Source organism: Amphiprion ocellaris, chromosome 4 (assembly GCF_022539595.1).
Source record: "Amphiprion ocellaris isolate individual 3 ecotype Okinawa chromosome 4, ASM2253959v1, whole genome shotgun sequence".
NCBI classification, from domain to species: domain Eukaryota; kingdom Metazoa; phylum Chordata; class Actinopteri; family Pomacentridae; genus Amphiprion; species Amphiprion ocellaris.
The window spans coordinates 3,127,755-3,149,021 of record NC_072769.1 but is presented as its reverse complement, the minus strand read 5'-3'; positions in this window follow the sequence as shown (position 1 = coordinate 3,149,021).

The window sequence follows — 21,267 nt, the reverse complement described above, 5'->3', positions numbered from 1 at the left end:
ATGGTCTTCCTGTGTTTCTGTTCTGTGACTTGTTTTAGGTTTCTTGACCTTCTAAAGAAACAACATGCTCAGGTACTCTCTGAGTGTCTTCCTCTCTCTGTGAAATGCCGGGTATATTCTCTGTCTCATGATCAAACATCTAGAACATCTGAGCAGGACGGTGCTGAGAGGCTCTCATCACAAAACTGTCTGTGATTTGTAGCAGCAGGGTTATAGTGACCCCTCTCCTCTTACTATGGGGACCAGAAATACCCCATTCATTCTTCTACAGCCTATAAATATCTTCAGACAGAAATCAGAGGCAAGATCTGACAATGGCTTTGGATGCTAAAAAGTCATGTTAGTAAAGATTAAAGCTTACTGTTGGCTGACTGTTTACATAATGGTTCTACCAAAAACCCTCCACTCACATAATATTATTATTTCACAGTGTGGTTGTCCATTTATTCATTCTGCTGTCAGATTTTCAGTCTTCAAAAGTCAACTGGAGGACATGGCTTCATTCATAACCCTGAACAGAATAATGTTCAAACACTGCTGAGCGAAAGTGGAGAAAGCTATGAGACAAACATATAATCAGACTAAACCATGTTAAATAGGGTTTCAGGCCAATAGGATAATAAACTGAAGGGTGGGAGCCATAGTCAGGATTAGAGGCTAAGCATCCACCTCCAACACCAAGCTAAAGAAACACAGGACTCTTTGAAAGATGTAAGAATTGAAAAAGTCTCAGAACAAACATAAAGGTGACAGCTGGGGGTAAACCGGACATCAGTCAGTTCCTTCTGCCACAGGAGCAAAACAGACTTCTTAAAGTTAAACTAAAGATACTAAATACATTATACTATACAGTAAACACCTGTTAAATCTGACAATTTAGATCAGGAGAGTCAAACTCATCCTAGTCCAGGTTCCACATCCAGTCCAGTCTGATCTCCAGTGGACCGGACCAGTAAAACCACAGCAGAATAACCTAGAAATAACCACAACTCCTAATGGTTCCTTTGGTTTAGTGCAAAAATGTTAACATTTAAGGAATTATTTTTATACTAAACATCATGAACAACCTGAAATTTATGAAGAAAAACTAGTTTCATCAACATTCAACCTCAGTTTATCATTTCCACATTACAACTTCCGGATCACCGAGTGTCTACAAAGGAACACAACATTTAGTCACCTGGAACTGAACCAGAGAGGATTTTGCTTTAAAAAAGACACAACAAAAACAAGACAAAATAATACAAAAATGAGATACAAAATGACAAAAACGGGACACAAAACAACAAAAAATTAAGACAAACAACATGAAACAAAACAAAAGAGACCAAAAATTTGACAAAAAAGGTACAAAGCGACAACAAAATGGACAAATGAAAAAAATGAGACAAAAAAATTACACAAATGACACAAGACCAAAAATGACAAAAGCAAGAAACAAAACAACCAAAAAGTAGACTAAAAACACAAGCGAGACGAAAAACCCAAAACGACAAAAACGAGAAACAAAACGACAAAAACAAGACAAAAAAAACCAACAAAATATTACAAAAATCAGACACAAAATGACAAAAGAACAATGAACAATCTAGTATTCTACTTTCTGATCACAACAACTTGTCATGGTCTAGAAATGATTTTAAATTTATAGTTTTACTAATTTACAATCTGCAGTTAATGTCTTCTCTGGAATTTTTACACTTTGAGGGCCAGATTGGACCCTCTGGAGGACCGCTTTTGGCCCACGGGCCCCATGTTGGGCATCCCTGGGTTAGAAGAAACATGACAAATTTAGCTCCATGTTGTTGTCAGCAGAATGAATGAAAGCATTGCAGGTCCCCAGAAAGTGTCTTTCAGTTTTTCACCTTAAAATTCTGCAAACATAGATTGTTTTACCATGTCTGTATAATGCCTGACTATAGCCCTGTTAACTCTAACCCTGTTCTAAACAGGAAGTGTCTGTAGCTTTAAAGGCAGCTGACCTCCTTCAGGAAGAAGATTCTCTCTGTTGACTACAACAGTTGACAGTGTGTGAGACGAGGAGTCCCTAGTTGATCATTTTACATGTAAATAATCACAGTTGTTGAGTTTGTGGTTCTAAAATCAGTATTCTGGCAGCTCTGATTAAACTGATTAATCTAACCCTAACTCTATTCATCTAACCCTAACCCTATTAATCTAACCCTATTAATCGAACCCTATTAATCTAACCCTATTTTTTTTAAATGGATTGTAATTTAGTGTTTTAACTTCATTTAAATATTTTAGCTCATTGTGTATATTTTATTAGTATTTTTAAATTAGTTTTATTCTTTCTTAAAATGAGTAACAGCCTATCTAAAAGTCTAATATTCACCAAAAAAGAAACAAAAAATAATAAGATAAAACCTGTGCCAGTGCTTTCCATCATGCCTCCTATGGCGTGATGTTTCTGTCAAGGCTCCCTCCTCAGTCCCTGCCTCAACGCCCCCCTGATCACCTCCTCCTCCTCACCTGGTCTCCACTCACTCCCTACAGCAGCTGCCTGCAATAACCAATCAGTGTAATCAGAACTGTGGGCAGCCGTGATGCAGCACACCTGTTCTCCATCTCACTCCATAAAAGCCAGCTCCACACTCAACACCCTGCCAGATTGTTGCTCCAGCTCCAAGCTGTTAGTCTCCGCTGGTCACGCTGCCCGGGCTCCCCTGTCACTCCTGTCCACCACCAAACTCTGAACTGGCATTCACCTCTGGAGGAGGAGGTGTCTCGTCCCTGCCTGCCTCAGCCTGTCCTCGCTGCCCCTGCCTCTGGATCTCCAGGACTGCTAAAACCACTCTCTGCCGCTCATCCACCCCAGCGGAGAACAAAACCTGGACCGCCAGTCTCCGGTAGCCTGTCTGCCCCTTTTTCAGTTTCTAGTGAGTTCCTTAGTTAAAGTGTTTCCGGGTTCTAGTTTCACGTTGATTTAGTCCTTAGTTTCTGTCACTCACTCCCCCTTAGTTCTGTTGACATACATAAGTTGTACAAAATAAATTTAATTTCTGCTTGATCCTGCCGTGAGTTTGTGTGTTCTCGACCTGGGTTCACCACCACCCCCGTGACAGTTTCTTCTAAACCTAACCCTATTAATCTAATCCTAACCCTATTAATCTAACCCTATTAATCTAATCCTAACCCCATTAATCTAACTCGAACCTAACCTTATTAATCTAACTCTAACCCTATTAATCTAACCCTGACCCTGACCCTAACCTAACCTAACCCTATTAATCTAATTCTAACCCTGATTACCTGCAGTCCTAATGGGCTGCATTTCAGTCACCATTTCATATTTATTCTGCTGCCTGTCAACAAAACAGAAAAACCTGTAAATAACAGCTTTGTTAAAAACCAAATATGTGAGCCCAGCGGGTCGGAGAAAAGCAAATAGATATAAACCCTGGAGAAGTTCAGGTTGCAGAGAAACACCAAAGACGAGATGAAAACAGCAACCCAGCCAGATGTTGTTTGATCAGTTTCAATTTTCTGCCTTCTCTGGCCTTTGGCTGTTTGATCAAAGCTAACGGTAGACTTAGCCACATTAACTGAACAATATGCTAACACTAATAATGCTCTTCTTGTTGTTGGGACATCGCCATCGATAAAGAAAGTCGCTGTTTCTTGAGTTCCTCAGAGGTCTAAACTGCGTGACAGTTTGGATTTATCTTATGGCAAACAGCAGAATATTTGATGTCTTTAAGAAACATGTTTTCCTACACAGATTGTGTGTTGTCTAACCTATTTAACTGTTGAGAACAAGGACTACACATCACTGCTAATCATTGGTTGAATGTTTCCTTATTCATTTTGCTCCACATCTCTATTAGACTGCACTGATATCAGAGATTGTTAGAATCTCCGGATTTATATCCATCCTGAAGGGATGCTTTCATGATCACATTTTATTGGGATTGTAGAAGGTCTGGAGGAGGGAGAGTCCTTGTTTAATACGGCTGGAGTATGCAGTAGGAAAAAAAGGGCTGTTTCTAAAAAGTAGTGAAAGTGAACACTGCATATTCTGTTTACTTGATGTGGATTATCCAGTAAGAACAGATCTTTTTAATCCAGAGAGATGTTTCAGGTAAAGGTTTCAAAAATGTTTATATCAGTTCAGTTTAACACCATGAAGCCAGATACACATTTTTCACTTTTAAATTGTTTTAATTTCTGTACTTTTGGAAGATTTGGATGAATCAGCAAACCAGTATAAGCCTGTCCCCAAATACACTGCAGTATGTACAGTAACCTATAGAAACTGTGTTGTTATTATTTTAATTGTGTATATTATTATATTTTTGTCTTTACTGAGGACTGTTACTTTGCTAGGTACAGTTTTTGCGGGATTTTTAATGACTCTTTTTATTAAAAAAAAAAAGTCTAATCTTTCACCTTGATGGGAATCATTGTTAAATACTGAATATAGAGGATTTTTACTTTGTTCTGAGTTCTGTAATCCGTGCATGTCCTTCATGAGTAAGGCTCATAACCAATGAGACCTGTTAAATAACCATCACATTTACAGAAAGAAGAGAGAGGGCCCTAAGAAAAGGCTTGTGTTCACCATAAACTAATGTATCATTCCATGCCCATGCATCCCAGTAGATACAGAAGATAACGTCGAAAAGGTGACGTTCACAACCACACGCCACAAGAAAGAATGAAAATGAATGCTGGAGTAGGAGGTCTGCTAGACAGTGCTTCACATCAATGAAACCAGCTTTATCTCTAATTTATCTATTTTTAAGCAGTGAAATATACTGGATTTAAGCTAGGAGGACTGTAGTCTTATATGCTAACTGACACTGCAGGATGGATTTTAACTGTTCTGTTGTCATCATCTATGGGCTGTACAGCAGATGTTATGTCCTCTGCTTCTCCCTAGTTGGCAGCATCTCTCCCTTTCCCTTCTTTTTCCCTGTGAGTGGATGTTTCAGGAGTGGAGAGGTCAGCCCACCTGTAACTCACTGCACTCCTTGTTTCCATCATCAGACCCTGTAACAGCCGGTCTCCTTTCAGATATCTACACATTCTGTAGATTTCTGTGGTTGTGATGCTAACTTCTGTTTGTCTACATTGCTTCCAGCCTGCTTCCTGCCCCTGAATCCTCTGAACCATCTAGTCCAGGCCTTCACCAGGTTAACCCACCTTCCTCTGCCTCGGTCTGCTCTGCTCCCTAACCCTAACCCTAACCCCAGCTCTGTTCTTCTGCCTCCCTCTCTGTATCTTATGTTTCTATTGGTATGGTTAGGGTTAGGGTTAGGCCTGGCTTGTGTCTGTAACTCTTCCAGTCCAACCCTCTCTGTATTACTAACTTTCTGTGTGTTTATCTGGCTAGAAAGTCTGCACAGAATCCTAAAAATCAGGTGAAATTAGAAATAGAATAGCAAACTCCCAAGTAATTTGCTGTTGCCTGTTGACAGAGAGAGAAGAGAGACTCTACCACTGTTCATATCTGTGAGTCAGATAAGGCTGGAATATCAGCGGACTTTATTCTGTAATTAGGGTTGACATAAGCACAACAGTTTCTGAGTGATAAATGCTTCTAAGTGAAATCCTATCCATGTCTGTGTGTGTTTGTGTGGCATGCTGACAGCCAGGCTTATGGAATGAGCCTTTAGGATTACAGTTGTCCACACTAAATAAAAACTAACGCCCCTCCAAAAACAAACAGTTGTTGAATGATACAGTGGAAATACAAGCTTCAGTTTGCTGCCAGTAAAATAACTTCAGTATCTGTGTATCACACCTGAAGACATTCTGTACACACCCATTAAATAGCTAACTAAAGCACTAGTTAATTATCGGTAATTAATCTTCTCTATAACTGCTGTGTGGACAAATGTTGTGTCCACAACTGTGCTGACTTAGATACCCTAAAAGTTTGGGGTCATCCAGACAATTTCATGTTCTCCATGAAAACTCCCACTTTTCTCCATGTGCTAACATAACTGCACAAGGGTTTTCTAATCATCAATGAGCCTTTCAACACCATTAGCTAACACAATGTAGCATTAGAACACAGGAGTGATGGTTGCTGGAAATGTTCCTCTGTACCTCTATGGAGATATTCCATTAAAAATCAGCTGTTTCCAACTAGAATAGTTATTTATCACGTTAACAATGTCTACACTGGATTTGTCATTCATTTCATGTGATCTTCATTGGAAAAACTCTCTTCTCACTTCTTCTTTCTAAAATAAGGACATTTCTAGGTGATCCAAACTCTTGAACAGTAGTGTAGATATATTTTTCTTTTCTTTTCTAAGCTGTTGTTATTGAACAGAACAGTTCATGATTCACTGGTCAGGTAGGGGGTTCTCTTGATTCTCTGGATGCTCAATGAAACACATGAAAGTATCTTTCTGTACCAGTAGATCAGTCTTTAAAGCCTTGGGTTTTTATTATTTAGTTACAGACCTTGTTAAAGTTTGACATAAGCATTTAACACTTGATGGAATTTCTGAAGAGCTGCTGAGGAGAAGAAACTTGTGGAATTGACATTGCATTGTTGGACAACTTTTTATTCAGAATTTATGGCAGCCCTTAACCAACAAAGTGACCACATTTTGCAGTGACACACCATCATTAGCGTTTCAACAGGACAATAAGACAAAAACCCCTCCAGGCTCTGAAAGGCTTGTTTGACCAAGAAGCAGCGTGATTTCTGCATCAGACCTCCACCGACTTTGTGCTTTGTCCTCTCTACAGATATCTGTGGTTCCAGACCCGAATGCTTCTGACCTCACCAACCTGCCCACTGTTTATGATCTTATTATCATCTTATTGTCTCTTTTCTCTCTCTGCTCTTCCCTCACCCCGTCTGGTTGAGGCAGACAGCTACCCACCCTCAGCCTGGTTCTGCTGGAGGTTTCATTCTGTTAACAAGGTATTTCCTCCCCTTTCTCCACACTTTTGTCAAATGATCCTCAAAAGGAAATTGTTGGGTTTCTCTCTATAATACTTCTTGGTGTTTAAAAAAAAAAGATTTGAAATAAGTGTAAGTGTCCAAACTGTGCAACATATGTCAGCAACGTAAGTCCTGTATGTCCTGTTTTACTGGAACACTTCTGAGTGCATGGCTCTGATTATACCATTAAACTTTAATAAACTACTGAAGCACTACTTCATAATCAGTTTAGCCTGCAGTTAGTTTAGTTTGATCAGTGAGATTATTGAAATTATATTTATGTCCCAGTGTTTTCAATATATTTTAAACTGCCTGGTCAATACCAACAATGTAGCATGTAGAGTTTTAATTTTATATCCACCGATTAATCAAGTTATGTCATATCCCTAAATCAAACTTAAGCTTTTTTCCCCTGACTTTTAAAAAAAATCTGAGCACAAGTAGCATTCATAAATAACTGCATGCAACAGTGCTACTGTTAGAAATTAATAAATACAGTAGTTTCACTGGTAATTACACTTCTAGAGTTATCTGAAAACTAGAAAAATATCCATCGTGACACTCTGAAAAGATCAACACATCCAACTTCTCAGCTATTTTTAAGTTTCCAAACTGTTTCCAAAATCCACAAGAGCATATAAGGTATTTCATCTGATTAGAAATGACCTCTTATTGTCATCATATCTTCATAAGAAGAAATACTAACTTCTCCTCAAACCTTGTAAACATGAGCTTGTCTCATTTTACTAACTTTATTTTCTAATTTAAACCAGACTGTCCCAGACCCAACCCGGTTACTCACTGATGAGCTGCTTTAGGGAGGTCAGTGGTCCTCAGAGTTTGCTTCTTCTTCTTGGTCTTGTGCATCTCTTGACCGCTCTGGAAACCTGGATCCCTTAAAGTTGTAGCGACTCTAGTTTAAAGTGAAGGATGAAAGATCCAAAGGAATAGTCCACAACATTAGCCTTTCAGAGACTGTAAACTGAACTAGTGTTTTGTGTGTTGAAGACTTGTCTGTGTGAAACAGTTAGAAGCTCTGTGACCTTCCTCCCTCTCTGACATTTCACAGAGACACATATACAGCATTACCCCTCTCCTTGTGTCACACTGAACCAGTGTCAGGAATCCTTGTTACGCCCCATTTACTGCCATATATGCATACCTAGAAAAGTATTTCACACACAGATGAAAAGCATCTACATGAGTTAAACTGAGTAGCTCTGTGGTGGGAGATGGAACGGACACGTTAAAGCTGTTATATTATATTATACTATATTATATTGTATTATATTATATTACAGAGTAATATGTTCATCTGTAAGTCACTGAGCATACTTTATCTGAACCTCTATATAGTTTCAATAGTACTAAGCTATTTGTAACACTTAATTTCAGCAGTCAGTTGGGGCAGCATCCAGGGATAGCCCTTGCTCACAGGATAGTAGGAATTACTGGGTTGCAAGTCATAGCTTCAGAGTCTCCAGTTACTCCAGGCTGCTGATTCAGAGGGGAATTGTGAAGTCCATAAAGTGCAGGGGGACGGTGAGAGGGAACAGGAATGATGTAAGAAGATCAAGCAACACATGAGAATAAGGTATGAGTAATGTGTATTTTTGGGGAGTGAGAGGAGAAGGAAGGAACATCCTGAGGTGATCAGAATAAGCAGTACAAACAAAATAAAACACTTCCAGTTCTGGTGGCTTTAAGTGCTACTAGAATCTTAGAATCTTAAATCTGCATTTTGCTGCCTATGTTTCAGTGAGAGGCATGGATGTTTACAATGTGAAATCTATATAAAGAAATAAAATATAAATATCACTGGGATATGCACTACCAAAGAGGAACAGATGACAGTAGTAGACACTTCTTATACAGAAACACACTTTTTTAGTATTTTTCTTCCACAAAGTTGGGGGACTCGAGAGACAGATATCCTAAATCTCTGTCTTCTATAGATTTATAATGTTGTCTGTGCTGTTTTCATTGGTAGTGTTGGTTCTCTGACTACTTTTACTGAAAAGCCCAACCAGGGGCAGGAGTTGAAAATTAGCTTAATGCTATACACTCTATATGTAATACATCAGATGTGTTCCATGTTAATTGCATGGTCCCTGATCAAATAAATGATTAAATAAATACAATGAATAAATAGATTCATGTGTACAGTGGTGGAAAAAGGTTTTGGGACGCCCCATGGATTTGAGAAAAACTGCATTAAGAGTCACTCTTAGGTCTTCAGTGTGATTTCTTTTAGTCCTGTCACAGCCATTACATTAAACACATCCTAAAAATGACATTAAAAACTTAAGACTGATTGGTTCCGTAAAAATACATCAGAAATGGTGAGTATTGGATCATTTTGGTTCCAGTGAACCACCAATGAAGGTCATGCTTTTTATTAAAAGACACAGTTTTTGTTGCCGTGCTTCATGTTTATATAAAACTAGCACATTTAAAAGCTCTCTAGAGACAGAAATGGATAAAAGAAGGAACCTAACACAGGAAACCAACCTGAAGATCCAGATTCTCAGCCAGGGAGAGTTCAGCTGTCGCCAGATATCCAGGAAGTACAGATGCAGTTCTTCAGCAGTTGGATCCACTCTGCAGAAATACAGACCAACCAACAGCTTGGAGGACAAACCAAGATCTGGATGTCCAAGGGTTTCTTCAGCAAGAAATGACCTCATCCTGATCCACAGGAAACCCACCGAATGACCTCACAGGAGCTTCAGCAGCAGTGGTCAAACCAAACTGGTGTCCAGTGTTCCACCAGACTTTAGCTCATGGCTGAAGGGCTGTGAAGAAGAACCTGACCAATCAGAGACAGAAGTTAGCCCCAAGAACTGGACATACAGGAACTGGAAGAAGATTCTGTGGTCAGATGAGTCCAGTTTCCAGCTTTATCTTCCTCCTGCTAATGTGAGGGTACACAGAAGGCCAAGAGAAGCATCATCTCCAGCATGGACAAGACCTACTGTCAAGCATGGTGGAGGCGATATTATGGTTTGGGGATGCATGAGTGCTGCTGGTGTTGGTCATCCCATTGCACTCTGCCTGGTAGTGTTCCATTCTCCAAACCCACATGCTCCCTTCTGCTCTGTTCCATCGAGGTCAAACTGGATGTTCTACCAGATGATGCTCCTTGAACACATCCAGGACCAGTAGAACTCATCCAGGACCAGTAGAACTCATCCAGGACCAGTAGAACTCATCCGGGACCAGTAGAACTCATTCAGGACCAATAGAACTCATCCAGGATCAGTAGAACTCATCCAGGACCAGTAGAACTTGGCTGCAGGAGCTCAGTATCCAGGTCTTAGAGGGGCCAGATGTCATACCCACAGCTTAATGCTGTGGGCTGTGGCAGTGCTCTCTCCTCCTCCAGCTCTGCTTTCTCTCTCTCTCCTCTAGGTTGGTGGCAGCTCTGGTCTGGTGGCAGGTGTGGCGCATTAATAATCAGCAGGTCGTGTGCAGGTGGAGCCAGCAGCTTGATTCCGGCAGCTTTAAGAACCGTCGCCACTCGTCGTTTGATGCCGGACTGTCCTCGTCCAACAAAGCTGACTCACGCCTGCTTGTGATCATCGGACTTTGCTGGTTCCATCCTGGTTTTTCTGGCCTTCATTCCTCCGTGGATTTCGCTTTGCCCTCTGGAGGGATAAAACCCATCTGAGCCGAAAGAACTCTCCGTTCCTTCCAAGACGCGGAACCATCTGCGCTATTGCCGGACGCCTTCCTCCATGCTGTGTGTGTTGGGACTGGAGCATTCGCTGGAGGAGTGGATTGAGAGGAACCCCTGCCCAAGTCGAGCATTCCTTCAGTTTGTCAGCTAAGTCTTTAGCCCTAGCGTCACCAGACTACGAGTTTGTGATTGAGAATTAATGTGTGTACGTTGAGTCCGGGCTTTCTGTACAGGTTACGGTAGACCAGGTATTTGTTTTTTTTTTGTGTTTAGGTGTTGCATTGTATTCCTGCCCTGGTGTTACTAGCAGTGGGTTTACTTAATTTCTGTTTTTTTGTATTAGTTATAGTTCGCCGAGCCACTACAGGCGGTCTCAATCTGTTCCCCGCTTGAGTAGGTACTTTGCTTGTTCCTGTTCCTTGTTGGGATTTGTAGTCATAAGTTTTCTTGTGTGTAAATAAAAGCATTGTAACGGTACCATTTCCTGCTTGTTGATTTCCCGCATCTGAGCCTCTACACCTGCTGTAACAGTACAGTCCGGCCAACATGAGCTCAGCGGGAGATGAATTGGTGGTCGATGGAGCAACTGGGGTAACTTTAGAGCAAGTAATGGCTAATCTGAGTTCTGCGTTAGAACACCATGACGAGATGTTACGCAGCCTTATGACCAGTAACACCGCATTTTATAATCAGCTGTCTACCTTAACAGATAGAGTTACTCAGTTAGCTAATCGTTCTTCCCCTCCGGTGCCGTTGGTTGCGCCAGCACCCGTGTTGAATCCGGCTAGTCCCGCTAAGGAACCTCATGTTCCGGTACCCGAGCGTTATAGTGGCGATTTTGGGTCGTGTCGGGCTTTTTTAACCCAGGTATCTCTGGTGTTTGATTTACAGCCTCGTTCGTACGCGTCGGAAAGAGCCAAGGTAGCGTTTCTAGTTAGTCTTTTGTCTGGTGCCGCTAGGGACTGGGGTACTAGCTTGTGGGAACAACAAGGAGCTGTCTGTAATTCCTACGCTTCTTTTACGGCAGAGATGAGAAAGATCTTCGACCATCCAGTTCGGGGTCGAGATGCTGCTGATCGACTGCTGTCTATTTCCCAGGGCTCTAGAAGCGTGGCTGACTATGCAGTGGATTTTCGAACCTTGGCGTCCGAAACTGACTGGAACGATGGGGCGCTACGAGGAGTTTTTTACAAAGGGTTACAAGACACCCTGAAGGATGAGTTGGCGCTGAGAGAGGAATTGGCCACCTTGGAGCAGTGTATCGATTTGGCCATCCGGTTGGATAATCGTCTTAGAGAACGTCGTCGGGAGAAGCAGTCTCGATCGTCGGTTGAGGTTTCTGTTTCCAGGTCCCGTGCTCCTGAGTCACCCCCATCGGCCGCTGAGCCTGAACCCATGCAGCTGGGCCGAGCCAAGTTATCGGCGGAGGAGAGGAAACATCGTAGAGTCTCGCACCTTTGCCTGTATTGTGGGGAGTTGGGTCACTACATCACTGTCTGTCCTCGGCGGCAACCAAAAGATTCGGCTCATCAGTAGGAGGGGAGATTCTGGTGAGCCGGACCTTGACTACTTCCCCGACCCGTTTCCAGCTACCGACTACCCTGTGTTGGAAATCTGAGACCCTTTCCATGTCTGCGCTGGTGGACTCAGGAGCAGAGGAGTGTTTCATGGATTCCACTCTGGCCCATCAACTAGGAATACCAACTGTATCTCTGGAACAACCTCTGATTGCTCGAGCTTTGAATGGTCTACGGTTAGCTCAAGTGACTCTTAAGACTGAACCTGTGCAGTTAGTTATTGCAGGTAATCATTGTGAGAAAATGTCTTTTTGCATTATTGACCATTCTGAACCTCCCTTAGTTCTAGGTTTTTCCTGGTTGCGGCTTCATAATCCCCACCTGGACTGGAGGAAGGGGGAGATTGCAGCTTGGGGTTTAGATTGCCATCAGAATTGCCTCCAGTCAGCCCTGACCCCTGCAGCATTGGACTCAGCCTCTCCCCCTGACCAGGTTAGATTAGATCTAGTTCCTGCACAATATCATGATTTGGCCTTGGTGTTTAGTAAGACATGAGCTCTGTCTTTGCCTCCTCATCGCCCCTACGACTGCTCTATTGAACTTCGTCAGGGGGCAACGCTTCCCAAGAGCCGCCTCTACAACCTGTCTAAGCCCGAGCAGGTTGCTATGGAGGCATATATTCGGGAGTCGTTAGCTGCTGGGATAATCAGACCATCTTCGTCACCTTTGGGAGCTGGATTTTTCTTTGTGGATAAGAAGGATAAGACACTTAGACCTTGTATTGATTTCCGAGGGTTGAATGACATCACTATTAAGAATTCTTATCCACTACCTTTGATTAATTCAGCATTCGCGCCCCTTCAGGGAGCTCAGGTGTTCACTAAATTAGACCTCCGGAATGCATACCATCTGATCAGAATACGGCAGGGAGATGAATGGAAGACTGCTTTCAACACTCCATTGGGGCATTTTGAATATCTGGTTATGCCTTTTGGCTTGACTAATGCTCCAGCTGTATTCCAAAACCTCATTAATGATGTTTTACGTGATATGCTTGGCAGATTTGTTTTTGTGTACCTTGACGATATTCTGATTTTTTCCAAGAATCTTGAGGACCATGTGAGACACGTACGGCTGGTGCTAGAGCGGCTTTTGAAGAACCAGTTGTACGTTAAAGCAGAAAAATGTGAGTTCCATGTATCTACTACTTCTTTTTTGGGGTATGTGATCTCTCCAGGCCAGGTGAAGATGGATCCTGATAAACTGACGGTGGTACGGGACTGGCCCACCCCTGAAAATCGCAAACAGCTACAGCGTTTTTTGGGATTTGCTAATTTTTATCGCAGATTTATCAGAAACTACAGTAAAGTTGCTGCTCCTCTGACTGCTCTGACTTCCACTTTAAGATCTTTTCAGTGGACTCCTGAAGCTGAAGCCGCCTTTTCGGAGCTGAAACGGAGATTTACCTCAGCCCCCGTTCTGATTCAACCAGATCCATCCCTTCAGTTTATTGTGGAGGTGGATGCATCGGACTCTGGGGTAGGTGCGGTCCTCTCTCAACGTTTTCCCTCTGACCAGAAACTACACCCTTGTGCCTTCTTCTCTAAACGTCTCTCACCTGCTGAAAGAAATTATGATGTTGGCAACCGTGAGCTGTTGGCGGTGAAGATGGCTTTAGAAGAATGGAGACATTGGTTAGAGGGATCTGAGTTGCCCTTTGTTGTCTGGACGGATCATAAAAATCTGGAATACATTCGTTCAGCTAAGAGGCTCAATTCGCGTCAGGCTCGTTGGACTCTGTTTTTTGCGCGGTTCAATTTTACTCTGACCTACCGCCCTGGTTCTCGTAATGTTAAACCTGATGCTCTCTCTCGACAGTTTTCCACCTCTGAGGAAGTTAAGTTCCCTGAGAGTATTCTGCCAAGATGCTGTGTGGTGGCTTCACTTACCTGGCAGGTGGAGTCGAAGGTTCGTCGAGCGTTACGCTTGCACCCTGATCCAGGTAACGGTCCTCCTGATCGTCTTTTTGTGCCCGATTCTGTCCGCTCACAGGTGTTACAGTGGGGTCACTCGTCAAGTATCGCCTGTCATCCTGGGGGCAACCGCACATTGGAGATATTACGGCAGAGGTTTTTGGTGGCCTACAATGGATAAAGATGCCAGAGAGTTTGTGAAGGCTTGTACCGTCTGTGCCAGGAATAAAACCTCCAATCACCCGAGCTCAGGGCTGCTGCTGCCACTCCCAGTTCCCAGTAGGCCGTGGTCTCATGTAGCGGTGGCTTTTGTTACGGGGCTTCCACCTTCACGAGGTAATACCACTATTATGACTATTGTGGACCGTTTTTCAAAGACCGCTCACTTTGTGCCCTTGCCTAGACTTCCTTCTGCTAAAGAGACTGCGGAGGTTATGGTGAACCATGTATTCAGACTCCATGGGATTCCGGCAGATATAGTTTCTGATCGGGGTCCTCAGTTCACGTCGGAAGTTTGGAAGGCGTTTTGTTCTGCTCTGGGGGCTACAGTGAGTCTGACATCTGGGTTCCATCCACAGTCTAATGGTCAGTCTGAACGGACCAATCAGTCGCTGGAGGTATTTTTACGTTGTTTGGCTTCTGAGAATCAGTCGTCCTGGTCTGAAAGATTGCCATGGATTGAGTATGCTCACAATTCCATGTCTAATGCTTCATCGGGGTTGTCGCCATTTCAATGTTCTCTGGGTTATCAACCACCCTTATTTCCCTCCCAGGAGCAGGAAATTGCAATCCCTTCTGTGCAGGCGATGATGAAGAGGTTTCGGAGTACATGGAAAAAGGCTAGACGGGCCCTCCTTCAGGCAGCACAGAGGATGTCCGACCAGGCCAATCGCCATCGTAGGCCGTCTCCAACCTACATGCCGGGCCAGAAGGTCTGGTTGCGTGCAAAGGATATTCCTTTGAAGGTGGAATCAAAGAAGCTGGCCCCGAGATTTGTGGGACCATTCACGGTGGAGCGGATTATCAATCCCTGTGTGGTACGTTTAAACTTACCTGCTTCGATGAAGACACATCCTTCCTTTCATGTGTCTCAAATTAAGCCTGTGGTGGAGAGTTCTCTGAAAATCCTCTGAAAGTCTGTGGCGGATTATCTAAAGGTCTGTTTCAAAATAAACCAAAGAATTTGGAAGAATTAAATGCAGTAATTCCAGAAGAATGGGACCAGATGATCCCTCAACAGAGTGAAAGGCTGGTGGAGAACATCCAGCCAGGATTAGAGCTCTACTGCTGCTAATGGCAGGACTACTAAATATTAATCTGATGATGGGATGCTTTATTTTTTGTTCAGTTCTGAGCACATTCTCTGTTATTTATTGACTTTATTATTGACAATGTTGAAAACTGACAGATTGAAACCGTCAAGAATTTAATTTTGTTAGTTTTTCTTGCAAACAATAAACAATAAAGTGCAATTTGTTTTTCTTTGTGTCTGTCTAATGCAGCCACACCTCTAGAAACACTAAAAAGATTTTTATACAAATATTTCCTGATATTTGAGATTGTTTAATTTAAAGGTGTCTGAAAACTTTTTTCCACCACTGTAAAATTAGTGAAGCATTTCTGTGAAGGGTTGGTCATTTCCTGCAATGACTGCAGCAAAATGAGCAATTTGACATTTCAGAAAACACTGTCCCTCTCTGTGTGGTGGGTTAGGGTTAGGATCCATGTGATAGAACTGTCCATGTAGTAGAGCTAGGATCCATGTGATAGACCTGTCCATGTAGTAGAGCTAGGATCCATGTGATAGACCTGTCCATGTAGTAGAGCTAGGATCCATGTGATAGACCTGTCCATGTAGTAGAGGTAGGATCCATGTGATAGACTTGTCCATGTAGTAGAGTTAGGATCCATGTGATAGACCTGTCCATGGCCCTACTGGAAGCCCACAGAGGATAAAGCGGTGTATAAATAATGGATGGATGGATAGAAAACATTTAGCTATATGTATTTGTTTGCCCACTATTACATAAGAGCAGTAATGGTATCATATCTGTGCTTTGAGTATGCAGCAGTCGTACAGCTGACTTTTAATCAAGTTCCACCGTAAAAGATGTGCTCAAATCACCACTAGACTGTTGAACAACCTGTTAGTCAACTCAGGCCAATATTCTGCTCCTGTCTTGTTGCCTTGCTTGTACTAATTTGATGTCCTTCTGTCTAGTTCCCCTCGTCAGTTCCAACCTGCAGCTCCTGAAGTCACAGCTCAAACCATCTGGTTCCCTTCTCCACTGGAGACGCCATTCCTGCCGACACACCTCCTCCTCTCCCAGTTAAAGATGTCGTCTAAGTCAGGTAGCTTTGTATTCTCGGGCTGTTATCTTGTGTGTAGACGTTGTATAATCTGAAACTCTTAAGACTTGAAGTTTTGCACATGCTGCCAGTGTAAGTCTACTGTTTCTGAGTCACGCCATGCTGGTGTTTTCTGTGTCATGTGTGTAGTGCGCAGTCAGTCGCTAAGTGCTGTGTGAATATTATCCGATTCTGTATCCATTCCTGTCTTTGGCTTTCCTCATCCGATGTTACCTGGTCCCGGTTGGTCTTCGATGATTATCGCTTCTGTGAGATTAGTCTGTACTGTTTTCTTTAGTTCTGTGAACATTAGTCTTTTGTCCTTGATCAGCTTCTATAGTTTCATCAGCTTCTATATATTGATCAGCTTCTATAGTTTGATCAGCTTCCATATTTTGATGTTATCCAGTGTAATTCCTCAACCTGCTCGCCTTTGGGTGTAGTTTAGTCTTTCTCTATCTACGTCAGTTCTCCTTCCTTATTCCCCTTAACCATTGTTTCACTGAACATTCATGTTATTTTGAACCCAGTGGTCTTACGTGTTTTCTCTGTCTGCGCTTTCTGACTCCCCATAACAAAAGCATGGACTGAATATCCATTTTTTATCTTTTTTTTAATACGTTTTGTGGTCCAAGCAAAAGTTTTGACAGAGTTAACCTGCAGCCATGCTAGCAACTAACACAGTAGCCCTTTTTCCCTTTCCTGTGAGTGTAATGAATCGACTAAAAGACTCTCCTTCCCTTTCTTCAACCCCTGTGAAGAAGGAACTGACATCAACATCCAACTGCTGAATTTCTTCTCTGCTCTGGTGGAGCTTCTCACAGATCTCAGCAGCCTGCATTATGGCCAAGGAAGTGACACTTGAATCCAGGAAATAGGCTTCTCCAGCCAGATCTCCAGCCCCACGCCTCTGAGACTGGTGGCCCTACTTCATCCATCCAGTTATCAAAGGTTCAAAATCTGTTAGAAAGTGAAAAATAAACACATTTCAAACATGAAATACTTTTGTGTGAACCAAATATAGTACAAACAATAATACAAATGATCATTTATAACCAAAATTACACAAAAACACATTGATTCCCATTTGTGTGATTTCTGACCTACTTATGGAAGAGTGTAGGTCCAATCACTGGAGCATCTAAAGCTTTAGAGAAGAAATGGGACTTGGAATCCTGAACCCGAGATAATGAAAAATTAAGTTATCAAGCCAATGTCCTGAAACTACCTCAACTGGAATTAAAATTTAAACCAACTAATGCAGAAATCTGAGTTTAAATTATACACAATATAGGTAGGAGCCAGGTTAGTCTAAATCATTAGACTTTAAAATATGGAGAAAATTCTGAATGTTTTACCTGCTTTCTTAGTTTGTTGTTTTATATGTACATCCTTTATCATTACCCTCTGACAGCAAATAGCAGCTGTATGAATGGTTTTACACATTATGTTGTCATGTCTGTATGGAAAGGTGAACAGTTTGTGAGTGTCTGTCAGCTGGCCTCTATGGAAACCACACTGACAGGTGTTGATTGATATGACTGATGATGCTTCCATTTCAGCCCGGTCAAAATATGAAAACCCTGAGCAGCATGAAATTCTCTCTCTCTCTCTCTCTCTTCTCTCTCTGCCCCCCCTGTCCGTCCCCCTCCACCACCCAGGGTCATCGACGATGCTCCTGCATATACTGTGCGACGGTTGGTGGATGTTCGCCCAAGAGGTCGTGGGGTCCAGTTCTTGGTTGATTCTCCCAATCAGTTATGGTCCAGAAGAGAGAAGTTGGATTCCTAGGAGACAGATTTTGGATGCTACCTTGATTAAGGACTTCTATCGTCGGCATCCTGATCAGCGTCGTAGGGCACCTGGAGGTGCCCGTAGAGGGGGGGGTACTGTCATACCCACAGCTTAATGCTGTGGGCTGTGGCAGTGCTCTCTCCTCCTCCGGCTCTGCTTTCTCTCTCTCTCCTCTAGGTTGGTGGCAGTTCTGGTCTGGTGGCAGGTGTGGCGCATTAATAATCAGCAGGTCGTGTGCAGGTGGAGCCAGCAGCTTGATTCCGGCAGCTTTAAGAACCGTCGCCACTCGTCGTTTGATGCCGGACTGTCCTCGTCCAACAAAGCTGACTCACGCCTGCTTGTGATCATCGGACTTTGCTGGTTCCATCCTGGTTTTTCTGGCCTTCATTCCTCCGTGGATTTCGCTTTGCCCTCTGGAGGGATAAAACCCATCTGAGCCGAAAGAACTCTCCGTTTCCAAGACGCGGAACCATCTGCGCTATTGCCGGACGCCTTCCTCCATGCTGTGTGTGTTGGGACTGGAGCATTCGCTGGAGGAGTGGATTGAGAGGAACCCCTGCCCAAGTCGAGCATTCCTTCAGTTTGTCAGCTAAGTCTTTAGCCCTAGCGTCACCAGACTACGAGTTTGTGATTGAGAATTAATGTGTGTACGTTGAGTCCGGGCTTTCTGTACAGGTTACGGTAGACCAGGTATTTGGTTTTTTTTGTGTTTAGGTGTTGCGTTGTATTCCTGCCCTGGTGTTACTAGCAGTGGGTTTACTTAATTTCTGTTTTTTTGTATTAATTATAGTTCGCCGAGCCACTAGAGGCGGTCTCAATCTGTTCCCCGCTTGAGTAGGTACTTTGCTTGTTCCTGTTCCTTGTTGGGATTTGTAGTCATAAGTTTTCTCGTGTGTAAATAAAAGCATTGTAACGGTACCATTTCCTGCTTGTTCATTTCCCGCATCTGAGCCTCTACACCTGCCGTAACACCAGATCAATCCCTGGACATGATTGAAAGTCTGTGGCGGATTATCTAAAGGTCTGTTTCAAAATAAACCAAAGAATTTGGAAGAATTAAATGCAGTAATTCCAGAAGAATGGGACCAGATGATCCCTCAACAGAGTGAAAGGCTGGTGGAGAACATCCAGCCAGGATTAGAGCTCTACTGCTGCTAATGGCAGGACTACTAAATATTAATCTGATGATGGGATGCTTTATTTTTTGTTCAGTTCTGAGCACATTCTCTGTTATTTATTGACTTTATTATTGACAATGTTGAAAACTGACAGATTGAAACCGTCAAGAATTAAATTTTGTTAGTTTTTCTTGCAAACAATAAACAATAAAGTGCAATTTGTTTTTCTTTGTGTCTGTCTAATGCAGCCACACCTCTAGAAACACTAAAAAGATTTTTATACAAATATTTCCTGATATTTGAGATTGTTTAATTTAAAGGTGTCTGAAAACTTTTTTCCACCACTGTAAAATTAGTGAAGCATTTCTGTGAAGGGTTGGTCATTTCCTGCAATGACTGCAGCAAAATGAGCAATTTGACATTTCAGAAAACACTGTCCCTCTCTGTGTGGTGGGTTAGGGTTAGGATCCATGTGATAGAACTGTCCATGTAGTAGAGCTAGGATCCATGTGATAGAACTGTCCATGTAGTAGAGCTAGGATCCATGTGATAGACCTGTCCATGTAGTAGAGCTAGGATCCATGTGATAGACCTGTCCATGTAGTAGAGCTAGGATCCATGTGATAGACCTGTCCATGTAGCAGAGCTAGGATCCATGTGATAGACCTGTCCATGTAGCAGAGGTAGGATCCATGTGATAGACCTGTCCATGTAGTAGAGTTAGGATCCATGTGATAGACCTGTCCATGTAGTAGAGGTAGGATCCATGTGATAGACCTGTCCATGTAGTAGAGTTAGGATCCATGTGATAGACCTGTCCATGTTGTAGAGTTAGGATCCATGTGATAGACCTGTCCATGTAGTAGAGTTAGGATCCATGTGATAGACCTGTCCATGTTGTAGAGTTAGGATCCATGTGATAGACTTGTCCATGTAGTAGAGTTAGGATCCATGTGATAGACTTGTCCATGTAGTAGAGTTAGGATCCATGTGATAGACCTGTCCATGTTGTAGAGTTAGGATCCATGTGATAGACCTGTCCATGGCCCTACTGGAAGCCCACAGAGGATAAAGCGGTGTATAAATAATGGATGGATGGATAGAAAACATTTAGCTATATGTATTTGTTTGCCCACTATTACATAAGAGCAGTAATGGTATCATATCTGTGCTTTGAGTATGCAGCAGTCGTACAGCTGACTTTTAATCAAGTTCCACCGTAAAAGATGTGCTCAAATCACCACTAGACTGTTGAACAACCTGTTAGTCAACTCAGGCCAATATTCTGCTCCTGTCTTGTTGCCTTGCTTGTACTAATTTGATGTCCTTCTGTCTAGTTCCCCTCTTCAGTTCCAACCTGCAGCTCCTGAAGCCACAGCTCAAACCATCTGGTTCCCTTCTCCACTGGAGATGCCATTCCTGCCGACACACCTCCTCCTCTCCCAGTTAAAGATGTCATCTAAGTCAGGTAGCTTTGTATTCTCGGGCTGTTATCTTGTGTGTAGACGTTGTATAATCTGAAACTCTTAAGACTTGAAGTTTTGCACATGCTGCCAGTGTAAGTCTACTGTTTCTGAGTCACGCCATGCTGGTGTTTTCTGTGTCGTGTGTAGTGCGCAGTCAGTCGCTAAGTGCTGTGTGAATATTATCCGATTCTGTATCCATTCCTGTCTTTGGCTTTCCTCATCCGATGTTACCTGGTCCCGGTTGGTCTTCGATGATTATCGCTTCTGTGAGATTAGTCTGTACTGTTTTCTTTAGTTCTGTGAACATTAGTCTTTTGTCCTTGATCAGCTTCTATAGTTTCACCAGCTTCTATATATTGATCAGCTTCTATAGTTTGATCAGCTTCCATATTTTGATGTTATCCAGTGTAATTCCTCAACCTGCTCGCCTTTGGGTGTAGTTT